At 43.5% G+C, this 22,117-nt stretch overlaps 2 pseudogenes; both read right to left on the bottom strand.

Moving 5' to 3' along the window:
* LOC142436755 (ninein-like protein) overlaps positions 1–2,222 on the bottom strand; it is a 105,484-nt pseudogene extending 103,262 nt beyond the window's left edge.
* A 3,062-nt stretch (positions 2,223–5,284) lies between these two features.
* On the bottom strand, positions 5,285–5,632 carry LOC142436756 (E3 ubiquitin-protein ligase RBX1-like; annotated as a pseudogene).
* Between the last annotated feature and the right edge of the window lie 16,485 nt (positions 5,633–22,117).

Here is a 22,117-nt window from a genome sequence, read left to right on the forward strand (position 1 = left end):
CAAGGTAGCGCCTTCAGCTCACACCCTGTCCACTGTCTCTCTGGGGTAACTGAGGTCTACAGTGCTTAGGTGTCTTGTCTACCAGAGGTCTAGGGCCGACCCTCCAATGCTCTCACACCCTTGAATTTAAATGACAAGTCAGAGCAACACCAGTAAATTCAGTCCCACTTCCCTAATGCCTTCCACTCACTGAAAAACTAAAAATACCCTTTCCATACCCAGTTTTGAGTACCAAAAAGGCCTCAAAAATCAGAAGAGCCCCGATGAAGACAGAGTCTCATTAGCCCAGGAAATGATAATTCAACCCACACCATACTTCAGATCCAAATGTAAAGAGAACAGAAAGCAAATGTCCTGGGTTTATGGTGTAGCCCAACATAGCACATGCATCCATGAAAGAAAATTTAGGATTTAAACGTGTGCTTATTTGTTTCCCCCTGCCTTACAAATGTTTAAGATTAAAATCAATTCAGGACTCCAAGTTACCTTACTAAAGATAGGTTCTTGATATGGTCTCGTCTTTCAATCTGACAGCACATAAAGGAGGAACCAGTAACATTCTGGAATCCTTGAATACAGATCTAACAAGTATGTGATTTACTTAGGACATGTGATGCATCATCATGAATATGCTTCTTGACATGGAGTACAGTGAGGACCTGGCCCTTAGCAGGTGTCTGGGATTCACTCCAGGTACTTGAAGTGAGTAACTTAATGAACTGGGAGAAGGGAGCTGAAGCTAGCCCCCAAAGCGGCAGGGGAGTAGTAAGTATTTCCTGTCTTACAGTTTCGAAGCACTACAGTACTAGCGTCAGAAAGGAGTGAGAAACAAATGAAAACATTTCTGCTGTTGCAATGTCTGAAGGAGAGCACTCTTTGTCCAGGGTCACATGGAGACAACTAGACCCAGATCTTATTTAAAATGAGATCTTATTCCCCAATGGTAACCCTAGCACCTGTCTACTTAAAATTCCAGGGAATGAGACTCTCTCTGCTTACATTCTCTCACAACCATGTGAACTAAGATATTTACCTGATATTAGGCACTCAAGTTGGAGAAGGAAATTCTGACCCACCTCCACACTTTGCAGAGATGTTGCTCGGTGGAGCTGGCTGCTCAGGCTGCTCTGTCCTTGCTTATCTGCTGCATGCCTGACTTCAGTCTCCAGTGAGCACAACTCAGGCTGGGTCCGACGACCATACCACTTAGGACCACTCACATGCTTCGGTAGGACAGCTTGTGAGAGAGAGAGAAAGGAAGAGGGAAATTTGGTGAGGAGCCCTTTAAATGAGCTCTCTGAGATTTGAATGTGTCTACGTTATCATGGATGAACATTTTTACCCAACAGAAAGCATTAAAAAGAACACAAGAAGCTGCTTCTCTGTTAGGTGTGAATTGGGTCTGAAGGCTAGTAATAGTGGCTCAACTTTATGCACTGCTTGAAGTTTTCAGAGTCTATTTTTGCTTTTGTTTATGCAATAAAAGGCTGAGGGGGAAAAAAATAACACCCCCAAACCCTCTAAACCTGAAGCCCTAACTTTTTATGCAAACAGTAGGTTCTCCAGTAGTCTAACAATCTAGGGCTCTGGAAGCTGAAGATCATCTTCCAAACCTAAATGTCCTCGGAGTACATCTTAGCCACCAACAGAGGAAGAGAGAGTGGTGCGTGGGATCTGTGGATGTGGGGCCAGGATACAGGCAGGCAGGTACCTCTGAAATTCAGAGCATGTCTGGTGAGTCTGGGACAGAAAGAGGCTTTTAACAGCTCTCTGCTTCCTTTTGAAATCCTTTCTTCTCTATATCTACAAAGAGTAGCTGGGACCTCTCAGCCAGAGAAGAAATTGATGCTGAATTCTCATGAAAATTGAAAGTGGAAGCTAGGAAAAAGAAATGGGGACTGGGGTGGCATGTAAGCCTGATCGAACAGGCCATGGCTTCAGAGCAGAGCCAGTTGAAGAGAAGGCAAAGAGACTTTCATGAGGTAGGGACGGGGCAACAAAACCAGATGCATATTTCGGTGCACATGTGTCTTTTGTCTCCCTACACAGAAGTCTTGCTTCATAGGGTCATGCGCCACCTCACTTGTTTTCTGCGGACATTGACCTTGGGGTTATGCAGAGCAGGAAGCTGGTTAAATCTGACTGCTGGTAGAATAGTGATACCACAGCAGATAGGAGTAAGGTGTTACGTTCGAGTTCTCATGTGTGAACGTATTAGGCATGGCACTATGCTGGTGTGGTGAGTTTTGAATTGGACTGCAAACAGCAGTAAGAAACACTTGCACATCTACACAGGACAAAGATGGGGCTTTCGACTCCATTCTCGGAAACCCACAGGGGCTGTTCTCCTCTGTCTTATGGGGCCGCTATGAGTTGAAATCCACTCGATGACAGTGAGTGCGTGTGACATCCAGGGCTTCCGACAGTGTGTGTGGTGGTGATATAACCTATCATACCACAAGAGACTTTTGAAGTAAAAAGATATTGTTAATAAGCATGATTGGATGACAGGTATCAATAAGGAATGGCTTGGGAAATTCTAAGGAAATGTGACTACAGCTTATAGGAAATACCAAGCAAGAGAGAAAAGTTTCCAAGTCAGTAGCTCCCTTCAAGGAGAAGTAGACAGGAGAACCATACCTTCCGAGAGAGAGACCACGAGTAAAGCGCTGCCCAAAGGGTGCGTGATAGAACACGTCTGACTCCCTACGAAGGGCTCTAAAGTGGGTTTGTGTGAGTGGGGAAGCATCGATTTTTTCTAGTATCCAGACAGGGATCCCTTGGTGGTACAAATCATTTATGTGCGTGGCTATTTACCAAAAGGCTGGAGATTTGAGTCCACCCAGAGGAGTTTCAGAAGAAAAGTTTAGTGACTATGCAAACAGAAACCCCTGCCACCGAAGATCCTGTGGACCGCAGTCCAGTCTGACACCCGTGGGCCACCGTGACTCACAATCCAATAGACAGCAACTGGCTCCCCCCCACAATAGTTTTATTGAGATATAATTCACTTAGCACACACTTTCATAGTTCAGTCATAGTTTAAAAGAAGAGTTGTATACACATCAGCACAATCAGTTCTGGTGCAATCTCCCCACTCCCATATTCATGATTTGCTTCCCAATTCCCCTCGACACACCTGTATCCCCTTTAACGATTACATCATTTGTTGTCTCTATACATCTGCCCCTTCTGGGCTTCATAACTGGGACACATACTAAAAAAAAACACCCCAAGAATAAAACAGTGCACATTAAAAAGGCAAGAAAGAAAAGTCTACCGGCAATATTAAAATAAGCTAGAGCAAAAAGACTGTCATGAAACAAACAGGACTTCTTTAATTCAAGGACCCCTTCAGGGTGTGTAAGAAGAAGGGCATTGACAGGGAGGGAAAAAGAAAGCTGGTGACAGAAAATACATTTCTCCCTGGACTCATCAAACCCACCACCGGAACAGACCATCTGCCAACATCCTGCTCCGAGAGCCCAGCCCACTGCTGCACCGCCTGCCTGTGAGAATTTCCATTTGCTCCTTCAGTGCTGGCTCCACAACATCATTCCTTCCTTTATAGTTGCTGCCAGCCAGCATTTTCCTTAGAATAGTAAGCTGTCCAGAAAAACATGCTTTTTTCACAAGCCTTTCTAATGTTCTCAGAAGAACATCCTAGGATGGAATCCATATAATCCGAACTTGACGGTGGGATAAGCATCAGAGCCTAAATTGCGAGAATCCTGTGTGTAGCAGGCAATGGGAGATAGTGGAAATCCAAGATCCACTGGTGGAACTCTGTAGGAAGTAAGCCTCCAGAGACCTCCCCTATCTAAAATTGAGGGAAGAGAGGAGAGTGGTCACTAAACAAGGTGCTTGAAGAGAGGAGATAGAAAACCAAAGGCATAAATCTGACCTCAACAGTTAAAACTTCGTTAGTAGGTTCTCCGCCCCGCCCCCAACACCCACCCCTTTTGATGCAGGCTGGACCTGATCTGATTCCCCAAATTTTCAGTTTATATTGTTTTCTTCAGTTTTTGTTTGCTCATATTAGAGTATATCTCAGAGGAGTTATTCAATGGAGGTCACCTTCTTGAAGCTGTGTTATATGCGTTTCTGTTTTTCAGTACTTGAAACCTAGGATCAATGAACCTAGAGGGAGAGCATGTAGGATAAGGGGTTTGGGGGGAGGGAGTACAGTGGTAGATATGGGGTAAAAAAGAGATGATGTCAAGGAGTCCATAGAAAAAGAATGCTTGGAAACTGATTGTGGTAACAATTGTACAATTCTACTTAATGTGATTGAAATTTGGAATGATATATGTATTAAATGCCAACTAAAAAGAAAATGAACATCCTAGGAACTTACCACCTCCAAGAAGAAGAAATACAAAAATAATATCCACACAGGCCAGGAAGAAACAAGAGTAGCAAACGAGTGATCAAAATACAAATAAATGTGTCAGCTTCCCAGTATGTGATATTATGAGACTCAAACTCTCAGGTTTGGAAGGACCATAAGCTATTGCACCAAGTACTTTTTTTTTTTTTGAGTCTGAGCAGTGGCTTTCCTTTTGCTACACACACGAGAATACCAAGAGTTCAGGTAATGGTGCTTTGACATTGAGACACTGGTTTGCTTTCTTTTTGTTGTTGTTGTTCAGAACACAACTGGACTTTTATTTGACACAGAACATAATACAGTTGCATGAGCACAACAAACTGAAAAGCCAAAGGAACAAAGACGTGGTTCTAGCAAGTCTTTTAATGAATAATAAAACATTTAAGCTTGATAGAAGAATTCATTTTTTCTAATGCCCATATGTGGCAGTTACATAACTTCCTGTCAACTTGTGAAGAGATGGAGTCTATACTGTCAACCAGGTCACAGCCTGATGACCTCATTCAGAGGCCCGAAGGAAATAAATAGTGCACTGGAGGCCAGACACATTCTTTCTGCTTCATCTTACTGCTGACAAGCCACATGGAGCTACACTGAAGGAGACAGAGCCCCAGAGCTGGAGGAGGCACGTGGAGCCCATGCCAGCGCTTAATGCTTCCACCACTATTGGATCCACAAGACTTACCGCCACTGGCCTGTGATCTCCCATTATTCAGCATCATTGCATGGCTGTGTGAATCTAAAGAGGAATTTATGGGCTAGTATTGACGTATGGGGTAACATTGGACTTATGAACTTGATCTGGACTGGGCTGGGATGTTTTCTTAATGTACAATTGCTCTTTGATACAAAGTTCTCTCTTACACACATATGAGTCTCCTTGGATGTGTTTCTCTAGTCTACCCAGACTAACACATCATACTTTTGGAATTCCCACTCTGTTGTTCAATGGACACACCTGCCATGTTTTGAGTCTGAGAGAGAGGCAGTGGAAATAAAAAGCATGCTTAGACTCCCAGATAACAGTACACTCTTCTGACGTGGCAAATGCCTGGTTATCTTGTCATTCTCTAAAGAGATCCATCATGTGGTTCCTACAGATGGCACAGTTATCAATCACAATATCCCAGACCCAGAGGGCTACTGCATTCCACTTTTTTACTTCGAAGCGGTTCTTGCTCGCACCACCGGTGGTGCTGCTCGGGTATCCACATCCATCACTGCTGCCATTTTGGAAACGCACGGTCTACTGGCTTGGTTTGACAGGAAAAGATTTACCAAGGGTAATGATAAAAATATATTGACATTATGTATTTAATAATGGTCTTTAATGGAAAGAGAAAAAGGCAGGGGATCAGGGTTGTTCTTAAAAATTCAGGACATCTGGGCACTTAATGAAAGTAATTAACTCCAAGAGAGAAGTAAAATAATGTTGACCCGACAGGACTCATTCAGCTAGAGCTCCTGCTGCCAGACCAGAAAATTGGGAGGTAAGGTGAAGGAAATGGGCAGGTGGAATCCTGAAATTAAAACCAGGGCACTAGGGTCTCTCCTAAACCCCTTTTTTTGCATGTGATTTCCACTCACAAAGCAAACCAAGGATGCTTTAAAGTGCTCTAGCTTTGGCGAGCCCACGGGTACCAGCTGCGCCCTTGCTGGGAGCAGCGATTTCTCCAGGGCTGAGTCCTAAAGGGGACAGAATCCCAAACACGAGAACCCCATGCAGGAGCGGCAATGGCAGGTAGCCAGAATTTAAAGTAGAAGAAAAAACAGGTATTTACCCCAGGTAGATAGATTGTGGTGTGGAAGAAAATAGGCAGATAGTCGGAGTCCAGGGAGCAAATTTAGTTCCAATTGGCAGAGAAGGAAACATCCCCCCTGATAAGCTGGATCTCCCCGTCTGGGGGTCAGCCTGACAGCCCCCAAATCGGAGTACATCACAAGCATAATAATAACAAAAGAGTCAAATATATATTTTTGGTTTAAAACTCAAACCCAAGTCTGGTTGCTCAGCTCCAAGGAGCACATGGGCAGTGGGGGATTGGGGGGCTTAACATAAATCAGCATAAGAAGAAACCTAGCTAAGGAATGCCAGAACTCAGCTAAGAGCTGGGTGGCTTTTTGCATATCAAAGACATGCTGTAGCAAGTGTCAGCTTCAAACAGCACATAAGTACAGCCCAGAGACTTTGGGAGACAATTCAATTTGATTTTATTCTAGCTGGCCAGGGTAATAAAATAAAATAACAGAAAAAATAAAATCCATTGATCTAGTAGGCACCAGTAGACTAGATAGGACAATAAGCCCAACTTCCCTCTTAGTGATTCTACACATAGCTGGGGAGGCCCTGCCTGTCCTGGGGCCCTTGACAGGGCGGTGGAACACTCCAGCCCTCAGCCCTGCTGCAGTGCTACACACAGCACAAGGCAGGTACACCAGTGAACTCCAGCACTCAACTGACGCCTGGCCACGGGTGCGATCTTGTCTTTGAAGTAAACCCACACAGCATCTGTGGAACCCTACATCAAACAAGTACACCACCCCGCTACCTTGAGGAAGAGTTGGAACTCCTCCAGCCTCAAGGACAGGTGATCAAGTCCCAGTTACCTCCTTACCTACTACTCTATTTCTTCTCTCTCTATTCACTATCCCATATTTGCCACTGCAGTCAGTCTCAAAGAGCTCAGGTTTGTGTTGGGTTTTTCCTTTCTTCCTTTTCCCTCTTTCTCCTCTTCTCTCCCACTCTCTCCTATCATATATCCCTACTGGCTTCCAGGTCACTATCCTCCACTTAGGGCAAATCAACCCAAATAGCAGGAGGAACTCCAGCCTGCCCACCGTGGGAGTGCTGTACATCACACAGGACACCTGGGACAAACATCTACAACACGCTGCTGAGGAAAACTCAGTTGGGGCTCTAAGGTGATCTTGTCAACTAGAGCAATTCTGCTCAGCACCACTAGGTCCCGGCATTGAAAGTAACACCAACCTGCCATTGTGGCTCAGGGTCTAAGCCCCTCTGGACACACATTCAAGCAATTAGGGATCAGCTATCTATTTATTCTCGGTCTCCTCCTTCTCTCTCCTCCCTCTTTACCATCACTGCCAATATTAGTGAACACAATTGGGGTTTTCCCCCCTTCTCTCTATATTCTCTTTTTCCTCTTTCTTTCTTTGTTCTCTTCACTTCTCTCTCTGCTTGTATGATTCTCACTTCGCCCTCTCACTCCTTTCACTGCTGGTTCACAGACCCCTACCTAGGGGAACCCTGTCCTCCCAGTGGGCAGCCTAACCCCTAAGACAGTGCAGATCACAGCACAGCACGGGGTCAGCTATTTCTTTATCTATTTTTAAAATTCTCACTCCTTCGCCTTCCTTTTCGCTCCTTTTTACTTTCTTTATGTTCTTCTTTCATGTTTTCTTCTTTTCTCCTCTTCTAGCTCTTCTTTTTCCTACCCCAGCCTCAGCAGATTCAGTTCTCTTTTTTCGTTGTTGTCTTTTCTTTCTTTCTTTCCTTTTTTTTAAAAACCGTTTTCACATTTGTTTACTCTGTGCATTTTAGTTGTGTATGTAAGAGTGGGTGTCAGTTTGCTTGGCATTGTTGCTCCAGTCTGTGTCTTCCTCTTTCTCTCTTTCTCCTCTCCTTTCACTCTCTTTCTGTCACAAGCCACTGGCGGCCTTCAGGCCACTCCCCTCTGCTTAGGGAAACTCTGAAGGCCCAACTGGGGAGCTCCAACCGCATTTATTGGCTTGGCAAGCAGCTGGGAATTCACGCTCGTCCTCTTTAGACACCAAGCAGCAGGGGGTTCTCCCTACATCCCAACCAGGAGGCCCTACAAGTGATTGAGGAAATCGCCTGACCACCACTGGTGGGGCTCCACACTACTGCGGGAACATCCACCCAACCTCAAAGGTGATCTCTCTGTCAATGGTAATCCCCCTGCCAGCTACAGAGCTCTACACCAAGGCGGGAATACCCACATGCCCTCCTCAGCACTACAGTTGCAGAGGAAAACACCACAGGACAGCTGAGGTGCTCTGAGAACCGTGAAGCCTACTTAAATATCGTCCAGGGAAGCGACGCCCTTGTTGGCCCACAACAACCTGACCAGTGTCACATAAGAGGAATATCCAACACACTTACCAAGTAACAGAATACTGGACGGCTAGGATAACTGTGAAACCACCGGAAGATATAGCAATAATCTGACCCCTAAGTACAGCTACTAGTAGGTAGTTCAACGAAGTACTCACATGAATCCCCAAAGAGAGAGTCCAGGGCTCTTCGACTCAGGAAGATGGCTCCAGGCTCTTCTAAAACAACATGTAAACAATAACCAGTACTAACAGCTCAACAACAAAAAAGCAGGAGAAACAGAAGACAATGCCAGAAGAAGTCATGAACCTAACGATGGGCATAGAAGAAGCAGATATTGACCTGCCACAAAAAGAAATTTTCAAAATGCTGCCTGAAATCATAAAGGATATGACGGAAGAAATGCAGAAAAAAGATGAAATGATAGCGGAGATAAAGGCAGCACACCAACGGGAAAGACAAGAGTTAAGGGATGAAATAACAGAATCCAGTGAAAAAATGACAGACCTTGCCATTAGGCTTGAGGAGGCAGAGAATCGCACCACTGACCTAGTGGATAACCAAGCAGACCTCAGCAAATAGAAAAAGTAGTCAAATAAGACAATCAAAATAGCTGAAGAAAACGTGAGAGCCATGTCTGATTCTATGCAAAGAAAGAATATTATTGCTATTATCATGTGGTTCTCATGTTTCTTCGTTTCAATGTGACAAATAATACTAATGGTCTTTCATTTGTTTGAACAATCCCTGCATCCCTGGTATGAAGGCCACTTGGTCATGGTGAATTAGTTGTTTTATATATTTTTGTATTCTCTTGGCTAGTATTTTGTTAAGTATTTTTGCATTGATATTCATTAGGTCTACATGTAATCTCCTCCCTGGAGGACGGACAGCTGAGAACTGGGTGAGGGAGACATTGGATGGTGTAAGATATAAAATAGTAATCATTTATAAATTATCAACGGTTTGGGGGAGGAGGAAAGGGGAAGCCGATACCAAGGGCTCAAGTAGAAAGCAGGTGTTTTGAGAATGATGATGGCAACATATGTATGAATGTGCTGGACACAAATGATGTATGTACAGATTGTAAAAAGAGTTGTATGAGCCCCTAATAAAATGATATTTTAAAAAGAAACAATATTAGAATGATTGGACTACCGGAATAAGACACAATACAGAAGTCAACAGTGAAAATAGCAAGAAAATTCTTAGAGGAAAACTCTCCCAGCTTAATAAATGAAAATCAGGCGACCATTCAAGAGACTGAAATAACACAAGCCAGACTGAATCCCAAGAAGAAGTCACCAAGACACATAATTGTCAAATATTCCAACTATGAGGAAAAGGAGATGATCATAAAAGCAGCTAGGGAAACGCAAGCAGTCACGTATAAAGGTACCCCAATAAGAGTATGTTCAGCTCTATCAGCAGAAACAATGAAGAAGAGGAGGGAATGGAGTAACATATTCCAATAATTGAAGGTAAACAACGCAAACCCAAGAATACTTTACCCAGCCAAATTATCTATTACGATAGATGGAGAAGTAAGAGTCTTCCCAGACAAGGACAACCTCAAAGAATATATAAAAAGAAACCCAGGCCTACAAAAGATCCTTGCCTATCCAGTATATGCAGATCAACACTCACTGAGGACAAAAAAGAGACCATCACATAGGACAACTCCACCCATAGGGCGACAAAGAGAAAACAGCCCCCAGGATAGCGTCAGCTCAATAGTGGAAAGAAGGCAAACATAAAACACACACACAACACAAGCAGATAAGATAGGTAGACAGGAAAATGTCCAACACAAAAGGTACAAGATGATATCACAGAGTCCACAGATGGATATAATAACGCTCAATAACAATGGCCTGAACGCAGGCATTACAGGCAGACACTAATAGATTGGATCAGGAAACATAACTCATCTATTTGCTGCCTCCAGGAGACTCATCTCAAGCTTGCAGAGAAAAACAGGTTGAGAATTAAAGGCTGGAGAAAAATATACCAAGGAAATGGTAATGTAAAAAAAGCAGGGGTAGCAATCTTAATATCTGACCAAATTGACCTCAAGACACAGGCCATAACAAGAGACAAGGAGGGGCACTATATAATGCTCAAGGGAACAAAAAACCAAGAACAGTGAGTATAATAAACATATATGCACCTAACGGGAGACCTGTGAAATTCGGGAATCAAAAATTCCAAAAGATGAACAAAGAGATCACAGGCTCAACAATTATAGTTGGTGACTTTAATACACCACTCTCTGAAAAAGACAGATCATCAGGAAAGAAACTCAACAAGAAGACTACAAATCTAAATAACACAATTGGACGAATTGACTTGATGTTTTTCAGAGCTTTTTACCCACATGCAAACAAATTCACATTCCTTTCAAGCTCACATGGTACATATTCGAAATTGACTACATGCTGGGATACAAGTTGAACTTGAGTAAATTCAAGCACATAGAGGTTATACATACATCTCTCTCCGATTATTGTGCCATAAAGCTGGAAATTAACAGAAGGACGGTGTAGAAAACAAATACAAAAATTGGAGGATGAACAATTTCCAATTGCAAAAGGAGTGGGTATTGACCCAGGTCAGAGATGAAATCAGGAAGTTTCTAGAAACCAATGAGAATGAAAATATGATGTACCAAAACTGTGGGATACAGCAAAGGCATTTATCAGAGATAGGCTGATAGCAATAAACACACACATTAAAAAGGAAGAGAGACTTGTCGATGATATGCTGACACAAATCTTACACCAATTAGAGTAGAGTCAACAGAAAAACCCTACTAATAGAAAGAGGATAGATATAATAAAAATCAGAGCCAAGATACAGTAGAGGGAAAAGAAGAAAAGTATCGAAAAAATTAATGCTACTAAAAGTTGGTTCTTTGAAAGAATTAAAAGAATTGATAGACCTCTGGCAAACCTAACCAAAGAAAGGAAGGAACAAATGACATTTGCAAGGCTGAGGGATGCAACTGGGGACATTACAACAGACCTTAATGAAATCAAAAGGATAATTACACAATACTATTAAGGTCTATACTTTAACGAATTCAAAAATTTGGAAGACCTGGACAAATATTTTCAAAGACAATCCCTCCCAGACTATCGCAGATGGATGACAAGAACCTCAACAGACCCATAGCAATGGAAGAAATAGACAAGGCAATCAAGGGTTACCAACGAAAAATCCCCTGGGCCTGGTGGCTTCACAAGAGAATTCTACCAAGTATTCAGGGAAAAATTGACCCATTATCAGGCATCAAAGAACAAAAAATCATATATTGGCTACACATCTCCATGATATGATCGCAGAGGACAAATGGGTGCATAAGCAAATGTGGCGAAGAAAGCTGATGGTGCCCGGCCATCAAAAGACATAGTGTCTGTGGTCTTAAAGGCTTGAAGGTGAAGAAGCGGCCATCTTGCTCAGAAGCAACAAAGCCCACATGGAAGAAGCACACCAGCCTGTGCGATTGCGAGGTGCCAAAGGGATCAGGGATAAGGCATCATCAAAAAAATAAATCTTACCATAGTGAATGAAAGGGGAAGTGCAGATTGGAGACCCAAAGCCCATTTGTCAGCCACTGGAGATCTCCTCACAGAGGGGTCTAGGGGAGGAGATGAGTCAGTCAGGGTGCAATGTAGCACCGATGAAGAATACAGCTTTCCCCCAGATCCTGGATGCTTCCTCTCCACCAACTACCATGATCCGAATTCTACCTCATAAGTCTGGGTAGACCAGAGGTTGTACACTGGTGCATATAGGAGCTGGAGGCACAGGGAATCCAGGGTGGATGATACCTTCACAACCAGGGGGTGAGGGGTGATAGTGGGAGAGTAGGGGGTGAGTGGTTTGGAAAGGGGGAACTGATTACAAGGATCTACATGTGACCTCCTCCCTGGGGGACGGACAACAGAGAAGGGAGTGAAGGGAGATGCCGGATAGGGCAAGATATGACAAAATAATGATCTGTGGATTGTCGAGGGCTCATGAGGGAGGGGGTAGCGGGGAGGGAGGGGGAAAAAAAGAGGACCTGATTCAGGGGGCTTAAGTGGAGAGCAAATGCTTTGAGAATGATTAGGGCAGGGAATGTACAGATGTGCTTTATACAATTGATGTATGTATATGTATGGATTGTGATAGGAGTTGTATGAGCTCCTAATAAAATGTTAAAAAAAAAAAGAGAGAGAGAGAAACTAATTGCCCACCCTAACAGTAACCCTAACCCTAGGTATAACCCTTTCCCTAACCATAACCATAACCCAAACCCTAAGCCTAACCCTAGGGCTAACCCTCACCCTCACCCTAACCCTAATCTAACCCTAACCCTATCTCTAACCCTAAAACTAACCCTAACCCTAACCCTAGGTCTAACACTAACCCTAACCCTAGGTCTAAACCAAACCCTAACCCTAACACTAACACTAACTCTAACCCTAGGTCTAACCCTAACAATTACCCTAGGTCTACCCCTAATCATAACCCTAAACCTAGGTCTAAACTAAACTAAACTTAACCCTAACCCCAACCATAACCTTAACCCTAACCCTAGATCTAAACCTAATCCTAACCCTGACCCTAGGTCTAAACCTAATCCTAACCCTAACCCTAGGTCTAACTCTAACCCTAAACCCAATTCTAACAATAGGTCTAGCCCTTAACCTAACCCTAACTCTAACCCTAACCCTAACACTAACCCTAACCTAGGTCTATCCCTAACCCTAAACCTAACCCTAACCTCAACCCTAAACGTAGGTCAAACCCTAACCGTAACCCTAATCCTAAACCTAACCCTAAGCCTAGGTATAACACTAAACCTACCGCTAACCCTAACCTTACCCTAAGTATAACCCTAATCCTAAACCTAACCCTACCCTAACCCTTACACTAGGTCTAATACTAAACCAAACCCTAATCCCAAACCCTAACCCTAGGTCTAAACCTAACCCTAATCTTAGGTATAACCCTAAACCTAACACTCAAACTTGGTCTAACACTAACTCTAAACCTAACCCTAACTCCAAACTTAACCCTAACCCTAACCCTAAGTCTAACCCTAACCCTACCCCTAACCCTACATCTAACCCTAAACCTAACCCTAACCATAACACTAAACCTAACTCTAAACCTAGGTCTAACCATAATCCTAAGCGTAACCCTAACACTAACAGTAAACTTAACCCTAGGTATAACACTAACACTAACCCTAATCCTTACCCTAACACTAACCCTAGGTCTAACCCTAACCCTAACCTTAACCCTAATCCTAACACTAAACCTAACCCTAACCCTAGGTCTAAACTTAACCCTAAACCTAACGCTAGGACTAACCCTAACCCTAGACCTTACTCCTAACCCTAGCCCTAAACCTAGGTCGTACCCTAACCCTAAACCTAACCGTAGGACTAAACCTAACCCTAACACTAAAACCTAGGTCTAACCCTAACTCTAACCTTAACCCTAAATCTAGGTCTAAACCTAACCCTAACCCCAACCCTAGGTCTAAGCCTAACCCTAAACTGACCCTAACACTAACCCTAACCCTAGGTTTAACCCTAACCCTAACCTAGGTCTAACCCTAACCCTAAAACTAACCCTAGGTCTAAACCTAACCCTAACCCTAGGTCTAACCCTAACCCTGAACCTAACCGTGACCCTAACCCTAATCCTAACGCTAGGTCTAACCATAACCTTAACCCTAACCCTAACCTTAACTCTAGGTCTAAACCTAACCCTAACCCTCGCCCTTACCCTAGGTCTAACCCTAAACCTAACCCTAGGTCTAACTCTAAACCTAACACTAATCCTAACCCTAAACCTAATCCTAACCCTAGGTCTAAACTTAACCCTAAAACTAACCCTAGGTCTAACGCTAATCTTAACCATAACCCTAACCCTAAGTCTAACCATAACCCTAACCCTAAACCTAACCCTAACCCTAACCTAGGTCTAACCCTAACACTAACCCTAGGTCTAAACATAACCCTAACATTGACCCTAACACTGACCCGTACCCTAAACACTAAACCTAAACCTAACCCTAACCCTAATCCTAACACTAATCCCAGGTCTTACCCTAACCCTAACCCTACTCTAGCCCTAACCCTAACCCTAATCCTAGGTCTAACTCTAACCGTAACACTAACCCTAACCGTAACCCTAGGTCTGACCCTAACCCTAGGTCTAACCCTATCACTTACAGTAGGTCTACCCCTAACACTAACCCTAAACCTAGGTCTAACCTAAATTAACCCTAAGCCTAAACCTAACCCTATCCCAAACCCTAACCTTAACCCTAGGTCTAAACCTAACCCTAAACCTAACCCTAGATCTAAATTTAACCCTAACCCTAACCCTAGGTCTAACCATAACCCTAACCCTAACCCTACGTGTAACCATAACGCTAACACTTACCCTAACCCTAATCCTAAGGCTAAACCGAACCCTAAACCTAGGTCTTACACTAACCCTAACCCTAACCATAACCCTAACACTAGGTCTAACCCTAACCCTTGGTCTAACACTAAACCTAAACCCAAACCTAAAACTAGGTCTACCTCTAATCGTAACCCTAATCCTAAACCTAACCCTAACCCTAGGTATAACCCTAAACCTAACCCTAAACCTAACCTTAACCCTAGGTCTAACCCTAACCCTAAAGCTAACCCTACCCTAACACTAACACTAGGTCTAATCCTAATCCAAACCCTAAATCCAAACCCTACCCTAGGTCTAACCTTAACCCTAACCCTAACCCTAAGCTTAGGTATAACCCTAACCCTAACACTAAACCTAGGTCTAACACTAGCCCTAACCCTAACCTTAATGCCAAATGTAACCCTAACCTAGGTCAAATCCTATACCTAACCCTAACCCTATGTCTTACCCTAAAACTAACCCTAAACCTAACTCTAAACCTAGGTCTAACCCTAACACTAACCTTAATCCTAACCCTAATCCTAACTCTCACCCTAACAGTAACCCTAACCCTAACCCTAGGTATAACACTAACACTAACCCTAACCTTTACCCTAACACTAACCCTAGGTCTAAAGCTAACCCTAACCTTAACCCTAACCCTAACCCTAAACCTAACCCTAAGCCTAATCCTAACTCTAGATCTAACCCGAACCCTAACCCTACCCCTAAACCTAACCCTAACTTAACCGTTGGACTAAATCTAACCATAACTCTTAAACCTAGGTCTAACCCTAACCTTTGCCCTAATCCTAACCCTAACCCTAACCATAAACCTAAACTTAACCCTAACTCTAGGTCTAAACCTAACCCTAATGCTAAACCAAACCTTAGGTCTAATCCTAACCTTAACCTAAACCTAACCCTAACAGTAACCCTAACCCTAGGTTTAACCCTAACCCTAACCCTAAACCTAACCCTTACCTAGGTCTAATGCTAACCCTAACCCTAACCCTAATCCTAACCCTAACCCTAACCCTAGGTCTAAACCTAATCCTAACCGAACCCTAACCCTAACCCTAAACCTAACCCTAAACCTAACCCTAAACCTAAACCTGACCCTAACCCAAATCCTAACGCTAGCTCGAACACTAATCTTAACCTAAACCCTAAACCTAAGCCTAGGTCTAATCCTAACCCTAACCCTAACTCTAAGCCTAAACCTAACCCTAGGTCCATATCTATCCCTTACCCTAATCTTAAACCTAGATCTAACCCTAACCCTAACCCTCACCCTAACCTAGGTGTAACTCTAACCCTAACACTAATCCTAACGCTAACCCTAATCCTAATCCTAGGTCTAACCTTAACCCTAAACCTAACAATAACCCTAGGTCTAACCCTAATCTTAACCCTACCCGTAACCCTAAAACTAGGTCTAACCCTAACCCTACCCCTAACCATAACCCTAACCCTAAGCCTAGGTCTAACCCTAAACCTAACCCTACCCCTAACCCTAACCCTAGGTCTAAACCTAACCCTAAACCTAAGCCTACCCCTAACCCTAACATTAACCCTAACCTAGGTCTAACGCTAACACTAACCCTAACCCTAGGTCAAACCCTAGGTCAAACCCTAAACCTAACCCTAGGTCTAAACATAACCCCATCCCTAACCATAACCATAACCCTAGGTCTAACCATAACCCTAACACTGACCCTAACCTTAACCCCAACCCTAACCCTAAACCTAAACCTAACCCTAACCCTAATCCTAACACTAACCTTAGGTCTTATACTAACCGTTACCCTAACCCTAACCCTAGGTCTTACCCTAACCCTAACCCTAGATCTAACCCAAACCCTTACCCTTGAGCTACCCCTAACACTAACCCTAAACCTAGGTCTAACATAAATTAACCCTAACCCCAACCCTAACCCTAGGTCCAAACCTAACCCTAACCCTAACCCTTGGTCTAAATCTAACACTAACCCTAACCCTAGGTCTAACCCTAAACCTAACCCTAACTCTAACCCTAACCCTAATGCTAACTCTAGGTCTAATCCTAAACCTAACCCTAACCGTAACCCTAGGTCTTACCCTAACCCTAACCCTAACCCTAACCCTCATCCTAGATCTAAACCAAACCCTTACACTAGGTCTACCCCTAACACTAACCCTAAGCCTACGTCTAACCTAAATTAACCCTAACCCGAACCCCAACCCTAACCTTAGGTCTAACCCTAACCCTAACCCTAATCTTAGGTCTAAATCTAACCCTAACCCTAACCCTAATCCTAGGTCTAACCATAAACCTAACCCTAACTCTAACCCTAAACCTAACGCTAACCCTAAGTCTAATCTTAAACCAAACCCTAACCCTAACCTTAACCCTAGGTCTAACCCTAAACCTAACCGTAACCCTAACCCTAACCTAGGTCTAACCCAAAACCTAATCCTAACCCTAATCCTAACCCTAAACTTAACCCTAAACCTAACCCTAACCCTATGTCTAACCCTAATACTAACCCTACCCTAACCCTAACCCTAGGCCTAACCCTAACCCTAACTCTAAACCTAACCCTAACCTAACCCTAACCCTAAACCTAGGTCTAACCATAATCCTAACACTTACCCTAACCATAATACTAAGCCTAACCCTAAACTTAACGCTAACCCTAACCCTAATCCTAACCCTATCCCTGGGACTTACACTAACCCTAACCCTAAACCCAACCCTAGGTCTTACCCTAACCCTAGCTATAATCCTAACCATAGGTCTAACCCAAAACCTAACCCTAACCCTAGGTCTAACCCTAACCCTAACCCTAAACGTAGGTCTAACCCTAACTCTAACCGTAATCTAAACCTAAACCTAACCCTAACCCTAGGTCTAAACCTAACCCTAACCATAACCCTAACCCTAGGTCTAAACCTAAACCTAACCCTAACCGTAACCCTAGGTCTAAATCTTACCCAAACCCTAACCCTAGGTCTAACCCTAAACCTAACACTAACTCTAACCCTAACCCTAACACTAACCCTAGGTCTAAACCTAAACCTAACCCTAAACCTAACCTTAACCCTAGGTCTAACTCTAACCCTAATCATAACCCTAACCCTAATTCTAATCCTAACCCTAGGTCTAAACTTAAACCTATACCTAACCCTAAACCTAGGTCTAACCCTAACCCTACCCCTAACACTAACCCTAGGCCTAATCCTAACACTAACTCTAAATCTAATCCTACACCTAACCCAAACCCTAGGTCTAACCCTAACCCTAACACTAACACTAACCCTCACCCTCACCCTAACCCTAAACCTCACCCTTGGTCTAACCGTAACCCTAAACCTAACCCTAACCCTAGGTCTAATCCTAAACCTAAACCTAAACCTCACCCTACCCCTAAGTCTTACCCTAACCCTAACCCTAAACCTAACCCTAGGTCTTACCCTAATCCTAACCCTAACCATAACCCTAACTCTAGGTCTAACCCAAACCCTAACCCTTACCCTAGTTCTAACCCTATCCCTAACCATAATCTAAACTTAACCCTAAACCTATCCTTAACCCTAACCCATGGTCTAACCCTAACCCCACGTCTAAACCTAACCCTAAACCTAACCCTGACCCTAACCCAAATCCTAACGCTAGGTCTAACCATAACCTTAACCCTAACCCTAACCTAGGTCTAAACCTAACACTAACCCTAACCCTAACCCCAACCCTAAACCTTGGTCTAAACCTAACCCTAACCCTAACCCTAGGTCTAAATATATCCCTAACCATAACTGTAACCCTAGGTCTAACCCTAAACCTAACCCTAACTCTAACCCTAACCTTAACGCTAACCCTAGGTCTAATCCTAAACATAACCCTAACCCTAAACTTAACCCTAGATCTAAACCTAACCCTAACTGTAACCCTAACACTAACCCTAGGTCTAACCTAAACCTAAACCTAACCCTAACCCTAGGTCTAAATCTAACCCTAACCCTAATCCTAACCCTAACCCCAACACTAACCCGATCCTTTACCCTAACCCTAAACCTCGGTCTAACCCTAAACCTAACCCTACCGCTAACCCTCACCATAATCCTAACACTAGGTCTAACCTAACCCTAACCAAAACCCTAACACCAACCTAAACCTAACCCTAATCTTAACCCTTACCCTAACACTAACCCTAACCCTAGGTCTAACCCTAACCCTAATCCTATCCCCAACACTAACACTATCCCTAACCCAAACCCTAACCTAACCCTAGCTCTAACCCAAAACCTAACTCTAACCGTAACCCTAGCTCTAAACCTAAACCTAACCCTAACCCTAGGTCTATCCCTAACCCTAGGTCTTACCCTAACCCTAACCTTAGCCCTAGGTCATACCCTAACCCTAACCAAAACCCTAACCTTAGGTCTAACCCTAAGCCTAAAACTAACCGTAACCCATAAAAACCCTAAACCTAGGACTAACCCTAACCCTAGGTCTAACCCGAACCCTAATCCTAACCTAACCCTGACCCTAACTCTAACCCTAACCCTAACCCTAGTTCTAACCCTAAACCTAACCCCAACCCTAACCATAACCATAACCATATGTCTAACTATTTCACTAACATAACCCAAACACTAACCCTATCCCTAACCCTAAACCTAACGCTAGGTCTAACCCAAACCCTAAATTTTTGGTTTAACCCTAACACTATCCCTTAGCCTAACTCTAAGCCTAACCCTAAACCTAGGTCTAGCCTAACCCTAAACCTAACTCTACCCCTAACCCTAACCCACACCATCACCCTACCCTCACCCTAACATTAACCTTAACCCTATCACTAACCCAAACACTAACCCTAAAAATAACCCTAACCTACGTTTTAACCCTAACCCTAAACCTAACCTTAACCCTAGGTCTAAACCAAACTCTAACCCTAACCCTAACCCTAGATCTAACCCTAAACCAACCCTAACCCTAACTCTAGGTCTAACACTAACCCTATCCCTAGGTCTAACCCTAAACCTAACCCTAACCCTAACCCTAACAATAGGTCTAATCCTAACCCTAACCCTATCCCTAACCCCAACCTTTAACCTACGTCTAACCCTAAACCTAACCCTAAGCCTAAACCTAAACCTAACCATAGGTCTAACGCTAAACCTAACACAAACACTAACCCTAACCCTAAACCTAACCCTAACCCTAGGTCTAAACCTAACCATAACCATAACCCTAACCCTAGGACTAAACCTAACTCTAACCCTATACCTAACGCTAGATCTAACCCTAACCCTAACCATAGGTCTAACGCTAACCATAACAATAACCCTAACCCTAGGTCTAACCCTAACCCTAAGCCTAACCCTAACCCTAACATTAACTCTATGCCTTACCCTAGTTTTAATCCTAAATCTAACCCTAGGTTTAACCCTAACACTAACCCTAAGCCTAACTCTAATCCTAACCGTAACACTAGGTATAACCTAACCCTAAAATAAACCCTATCCCTCACCCTCACCTGAACACTGACCCTAACACAAACACTAGGTCTAACCCTAACCCTAGGTCTAACCCAAACCCTAACCCTAACACTAAACCTAACCCTAGGTCTAAATCTAACCCTAACCGTAACCCTAACACTAATCCTAACCCTAGGTCTAACCCTAACCCTAACAATAAAATAACCCTAACCCTAATGCTAACGCTAACCCTAACACTAGCCGTAGGTCTAACCCTAACCCTACCGCTAATCCTAACCCTAAACCCAACCCTCACCCTAATCCTAACGCTAGGTCTAACATTAACCCTTACCCTAACCCAAGGTCTAACACTAACCCTAATCCTAGGTTTAACTCTAACCTTAACATTTACCCTAAACCTAACCCTAACCCTAACCCAAACCCTAAACATAAAAGTAGGTTTAACCCTAACACTAACCATAACACTAACCCTAATGCTAACTTTATCCCTAACCCTAATCCTAACCCTAACCCGAGGTCTAACCCTAAACCTAATACTACCACTAACCCTAAACCTAACCCCAACAATAACCCTCACACTAACCCTAACCCTAGGTCTAACCCTAATCCTAATCCTAACCGGAACCCTAGGCCTAACCCTAACCCTAAACCTACCCCTACCCCTAAGCCTAACACTAACCCTAACCCTCACACTAACCATAACCCTAAACCTAACCCAAAGCCTAGGTCTAACCCTTAACCTAACCCTCATCCTCATCCTAACCCTAGGTCAAACATTAACCCTTACCCTAATCCTAACCCTAACCTGAACCCTAGGACTAACCCTAACCCTAAACCTAGGTTTAACTCTAACCCTAACCCTAATCCTAACTCTATACACAACCGTAGGTCTAACCTTAACCCTAACCCTAACACTAAACCTAACCCTTACCTTATCCCTAATCCTAAACCTAGGTCTAACCCTAAACCTAATCCTACCCCTAACCCTAAACCTAACCCCAAAATTAACCCTCACACTAACCCTAACCCTATGTCTAACCCTAACCCTAACCCTAATCCTAACCCGAAACCTAGGCCTAACCCTAAACCTACTCCTAACCCTAACACTAACTCTATCGCTAACCCTAACACTAACCCTAAACCTAAACCTAACCATAGGTGTACCCCTAACCTAACCCTAACCCAAAGCCTTGGTCTAACCCTACACCTAACCCTAACACTAACCCTAGCACTAACCCTAAACCTGACCCTAAACCTAACCCTAACTCTTCACCTAACCTTAACCCTAACGCTAGGTCTAACCCTAACCCTACCCCTAACCCTAACCCTAACCTTACCTAGATCTAACACTAAACCTAACCCTAACACCAAGGTCTAATCCTAACCCTAAACCTAGGTCTAACCGTAACCCTAGGTCTAACCTTAAAACCAACCCTCACACTAAACTTAGCCCTAACCCTAACACTAACCCTTGGTCTAATCCTAACCCAAGGTCTAACCCTAACCCTAACAATCCTAACCCTAATGCTAACCTTAACCCTAACCCTAGTTCTAACCCTAAACATAACCCTACCCCTACACCTAACTCTAACCCTCACCATAATCCTAACACTAGGTCTAACCCTAACACTAACCCTAATCATAACCGTAACCCTAAGACTAACCTTAATGCTAACCCTAGGTCTAACCCTAACCCTAAT

Source organism: Tenrec ecaudatus, unplaced genomic scaffold (assembly GCF_050624435.1).
Source record: "Tenrec ecaudatus isolate mTenEca1 unplaced genomic scaffold, mTenEca1.hap1 Scaffold_602, whole genome shotgun sequence".
NCBI lineage: Eukaryota > Metazoa > Chordata > Mammalia > Afrosoricida > Tenrecidae > Tenrec > Tenrec ecaudatus.